We start from the raw sequence: 6,000 nt of genomic DNA, 5'->3' as shown, positions 1-6,000 counted from the left end.
GGAAGAGAGTTCTCAGGGCCGATCAAATGTGCCGAGTGTGGCCTACTGGGGTACTACAGGAAGTTCTGTTTCCAATGCAATAAGGGAAACGAGCAAAGGAGTGGATAGGTGGGGTTGACCCCACTCCTTCATCCCGTAACGCAGACCCCGTTAAAGAGATCTCGCGGCCTCCGCCAACACAGCCCGCGCCATTAGTAGCAAGCGTGTTGAGCGTCGAGAACGAGAACTCCCTTAGTGACGCCAAAGATGAGCGTGGCGGTAGAGTGCACGTGGAGAAGAAGGGTTATGACGCTAGTAAAGCCAGAGACCCTAAACCAGCCGAGGCGGTGACGTATGGATCGCACACGCCCTCGGGGGCACGGGTAAAGGCGGATAAATCGTGGAAGAGTAACCCCATGGAAACTCCGCTCGTCCGAACCAAAGGGGCTCGGACGACAAGTAACGTCACTCGCCCACGCGACAGTACAATGGCTAGCGTTATGATGAATAAGGAGCAAAGCTGTGGAGCCGTCGAAGCTGTTTCCCGATATTCCCCGGAACAGGAGACGCGTTGGTGGCTACCGGTGAAAATAGGGGACTTCCGAATACGGGCCCTCTATGATCCGGGAGCTTCCACTACAGCCATGGGTAGTAATGCTCTACAAATAGCGTCTGTGCTGGGCGTCAGATTGGACACCACCCACGCGGGTACAGCAGGACTACCAGACGATCGTAAGTTAACGATCGTTGGTCACGCCCTGCTACCATTCACCGTGGGAGGATTGACGATGCCGACGAGAGTAGCCATCCTCCCTACCCTCGTCGAGGAATGTATTTTAGGAGTGAACTTCATCAGGTTGTTCAGAGCGGTACTTGACCCCGACGATAACACGTTGCTGTTTAAGGGATCACAAGCCAAAATGGAGCTAGAAGTAGCTAGCTTGGAGGCTGGTCCGAGATTAGCTACAATCGGACTAGCCGAGGTAACGGCAACCCAACAGGCGATAGTGCAGAAGACCATCGATGAGGCCCTAACTCGAGCCCCGACGGGCTTGTGATGTGCGGCAGGCATCGAGCACGAGATTCGGGTCGGTGATACGAAGCCAATCAAACAGCGTTACTACCCGGTATCGCACAAGGTCGAGCAGGAAATGCATAGGCTGGTAAGGGAAATGTTAACCCAAGGGGTAATCGAACCAGCGGACAGTGGCTGGTCGAGCACAGTGGTTATGATACGCAAGAAGGACGGATCGTACAGATTTTGTATTGACTTCAGAAAGGTCAACAAGGTCACCGAGTCGAATGCGTATTCCCTACCGTTTATGCAAGATATATTAAGGCGTTTGCGAAACGCACGCTACATATCGACGCTCGACCTCAGCAGCGCGTATCACCAGATTCCACTCAAGACCGAATCTCGGCCAATTACGGCCTTTACCGTACCCGGACTGGGACATTACCAGTTCGTGCGGATGCCGTAAGGTCTCTCGTACGCCGGCGCCACCTTCCAGCGGTTGATTGATAGCGTGATCGGTCCCGAACTAGGCGAATTCGCTTTCGCCTATTTGGACGATATCATAGTGGTATCGTCCAGTTTCGAGGATCACCTACGACATTTAAAAACCGTATTGGACAGGTTGTGCAAAGTTGGCCTCTCGATTAATCGAGAGAAAAGCGTCTTCTGCAAGTCTGAAGCCAAATACCTGGGCCTGTTGATCAACCGCGAGGGGATCAGGCCAGACCCTGAAAAGGTGCGCTCTATCATGGAGTACCCACGACCAGGAAACGTGCGACAGCTGCGCACCTTCCTGGGGGTTGCTTCATGGTACCGCAGATTCTTGACCGACTTCGCCACACACGCTCAACCGTTAACGAGGTTAACAGGAAAAAAGATCGAATATGTGTGGGGAGAGGAACAGGAACAAGCCTTTGCCAAAATTAAGGCACTCATGATGTCCACACCATGCCTGGGATTACCGGAACGCGATGGGCAGTACGTGCTGGAGACAGATGCTAGCGCTACAGGAATCGGTGCCGTCCTGGTACAAAAAGCAGGAGACGGCGACCGAATCATAGAGTACGCTAGCAGTGTCCTTAATCCAGCTGAGCAAAACTACTCAGCTACGGAGCGCGAGTGCTTGGCGGTCGTGTGGGCCATCCAAAAATTTCGCCCATACATAGAAGCGTACCCGTTCAGGGTGGTAACTGACCACAATAGCCTGAAATGGCTATACAACCTGAAGAACCCAATTGGACGTCTCGCCCGGTGGGCCTTACAACTTCAAGGCCATACTTTCGAGATCGAATACCGAAAGGGGGCAGACAATGTGTTGCCCGACGCCTTATCACGCGCTTTTGAGCCCACGAAGGCAGAGGTTGGCGCAATGAACCAACCGAAGTCAAGGGACAGCGCCTGGTACACAGATCAATTCCGACCCGTCGAGAGCCACCCAGAGAGATACCCGAATTGGAAGGTTGTCGGCCGGGTGATGCATCACCGAAAGCCGAGCTACGATCATCAAGGAGGAGACGGATATGGCGACGAATGGAAACTCGTCGTGCCCCCGGAAGAACGCAAAGCGGTGTTGTTCGAAAATCATGACCTAGAGACGGCAGGACACTTGGGACGCGAGAAGACCTTCGCCCGCGTCGCCCAGTCCTATTATTGGCCGGGAATGTACACGGATGTGAAGGGATACGTCCAAAAGTGCCAGGTCTACCAACAGTGCAAGGTCGAGCAGCGACCGCCGCGCGGGCTCATGCAGGACCGAACATGGTCTATGCCTTGGCAAGTCGTCGCAGGCGACATCGCCGGACCCTTTCCGAAGAGCCCTCGAGGGCACGAGTACGTCCTAGTATTCATCGACGTATTCACGCGATGGGTCGAATGTATACCCATACGTAGTGTTAACGGCAAGACGATAGTGAAGGAACTTCGGGAACGGGTAATCCTACGTTTCGGCACACCAAAGATCTTCTTGTCCGACAATGGCACCGAGTTCCACAATTAGTTGGTAGACGGGTACCTAAGAGATCAGGGGGTAAATCGGACCTTCACCCCAACCTATACCCCGCAGGCTAACCCTACGGAAAGGGTTAACCGTACCTTGAAGACGATGATAACGTCGTATCTGCAGGGGAATCATAGGGAATGGGACCGAACGCTACCCGAACTCATGTTCGCGTTGAATACGGCCGTCCATAGTTCCACCGGGGTTAGTCCGGCCATGCTCAATTACGGCAGACAACCGGGAGCCCCGAATACTCTCCGGAAACGGGTGGATGAGCTCGCCGCACAAGAGGAGAGTTTGCTTCGAATCGGGCAATGGAACGAGCACATGCAGAATAGCCGTTCCGCCATTCAGCAAGCTCAAGAGAGCGCCTCGGATGAGTCCCTGAGGCAGTCCAAGTACTACAACGCCAAGCACAGGGACCACAGGTTTAAAGAAGGTGATTGGGTGTGGAAAAGGAATCGCGTACTGTCCTGCGCAGCGCAGGGCATTTCCGCGAAACTAGCACCCAAGTTCATAGGCCCCTTTATCGTCACGAAGGTACTCGGCGCCAACTCGTATCGCCTCGCCAACCAACAGGAGGAGGTCACGGAGCTAATACACGCTAAGGACCTCAAACCCTATTATGGACGAGATGACGATACACCGGAAGGTGGAACCCGACCACGAGATGACGACGAGACCTCTACCACCGAGGGAACCAAGGCGATAAGCGTCCCGCTCAATGCGAGCGATACATCGATACACGGAAACGGGAGCGCCGACACTACGAACAATACACTCCGAAATGACGACGCGACAACTTCGAGCTCACCTCGCCGTACTCGTCGTGGTCCTCCCAGCCGGGTCCCACTAAATATCCCTCCTACTAACACGATGAAGCGCCCACGAGGAAGACCTCGTAAGTACGCGCGAACTACACACACTACACAACACCGACAGATTACTCGAGCCCCTCCTCCCATCATCGGGAAGAGAAAGAGGGGCAGACCACCGAAAACGACGACCGTGAATGCATGAGACACGGCGAACGAAGGACCTGGGAGACCGACGCCAAGGACCCCACCTTCGACTCCGGCGACGAAGGCCCTGGGCAGCCGAACAGGCGCCCACCTTCGATATCCAAAATTATTTCAGGATACTAACTCGCTGGATTATTACAGGATACAGATCACGCTCGAACAGTTCGAGCAAGCGGCAGCCGCCCTCATTGGCTTGGACCCTAGGTCCCGCCGTTGAAGGAGTGGTGCATGCCGCCCTGCACCTTATCGGTGTTAAAAGGGAAGAGGAGGAGCAGGCACGGGTGCGAGCTCACGAGAGCTCGTCATCCGTGCTCATAGAGGAGCTCCCGACGGAAGAGCCCACCGCGATGCCGTCGATGAACCCCGGCATCGCACGTAGTGATGCCACATCGCTGCCCGGGCCCCCAGCGGGACCAATTCCTCGGAAGGCCCCAACATAGACCATCGGCACCCAGACGGAGGAGGGTGCCGCCGACGCGACCTGGCGCCCCAGGTTCGCCAGCCAGACACCCCCGTCTGGCGAGCGGACCTGGGAGGACCAAGTTGAGGGGTTGAGGGAAGTCGAGCAAGACTAGGCGACCCTCAACGCCCTCCAACGGGCTGTGTACGCCGAGTACGACTCGTACACAGCCGCGGGGCACCACCCAGACGATTTGGATCATTGGGATAAGGTGGTGTCCCGCCGTCGCCAGTTCGCGTCGGCAATCAGAGAGGTGCAGCAGCGCCACCGCCAGGCCATCGAGGGCCCGGCGAGTGGCAATTCCGCGAACCTCCCCCAGCCTCCGATCGCCGGAGCCAGAACAGCGGCTCCAGAGGTCAGGTCGGGGGTCACATCGCGCCAGGGCCCGCAAACGTGCGGGGTAAACCTGGTGGTGAATGTGGACGGGAGCCAGGGTGGTCAAGTAACGGGGCCCATCCACATCAATGTGGTATTAGGCCCCGCGGGTGAGGACCCCACGGTTGAAAGACCGTTGTGGTCCGCCCCGAACCGTAGAAACGGGTTGCCTCTGACCCCCAGAGAACGAGGTTTCCCACGGGGCACCCTTTCCCGCGCTCAGTGGGAGGGGTGCAACGTATGCCACTACCCCGGGGTGATCCTCACGGACCGTTGCCCCCGCGTGCGACAACACGCCGACCTGGTCCAAGAGAGGCTGGGGTGGGAGGCGCGCGGCCGTCCCCCACTAGATGACCAGGGTGAGGAACTACCCGGGAGACCAGCCAGGTGATCTTCCCCTGCCCTCGAGGGCAGGGACATCGTTACGTTACCCGACAAATAAATATTGATCTAACATCACATGGACTATAACCCTTTACTATCCTTTCTCTTCTCCTCCTCGGAAGGGACAGCGCTAATGGACTTATCGTCGAGGACCCCGTAGGTCCAGACTGGAAGGGGGAGCGCTGATAACCTAATTTAATTGCTGTCTGGGAGGGCAGCACCTGCCGGGGGGACGAAATTCGTAACGAAGGAATTCGGCACGCGAGCAGACGGAACGCGCGCGATTGAAACCGAGACAGTGAAGCTTCGACTATCGTTGAGTCCGCCCGCTTTCGCTATCTCTATCGCCAATCTACGAGCCATCAACATCAACACGTTAGAGCAGCAACAGCCAGTCGTCCGTGATCGTCGCCGCCCAGGTGCCATCCAGCTACTAGTTCGAGTCCAGGACGAGAGTGTGTGTGAGGTTTCGCCATCGAGGGCGAAACCATATCCGTGCGCGCGTGTTCGCGACCGGCGACAAACAATTAAAAACTGTTCCGCGCTGTGCGGTTTGTCTGTGCTTCCTTCGATCGCCTGCAATAATAAGGTAAGCTGGCCAGCTTAATTTCGCGATCGCGGTTGCATGATTAATTATTAATTTCTGACATTCGAAGCGTGCATGTGGCGACTCTAATAACAAAGAGCAGCGAGCGTCCCGGCAAAACGTGTTGTCGATGAGCGAGCGTCAATGTAAACAAACGCGCGGGCCGACTTTGTGTAGTATTCG

Source organism: Phymastichus coffea, unplaced genomic scaffold, assembly GCF_024137745.1.
Source record: "Phymastichus coffea isolate CEN01 unplaced genomic scaffold, Cenicafe_Pcof_1.1 PCOF00011, whole genome shotgun sequence".
In the NCBI taxonomy this organism is placed as follows: domain Eukaryota; kingdom Metazoa; phylum Arthropoda; class Insecta; order Hymenoptera; family Eulophidae; genus Phymastichus; species Phymastichus coffea.
The sequence above is the reverse complement of the archived record's forward strand: the minus strand, read 5'-3'. Positions refer to the sequence as shown.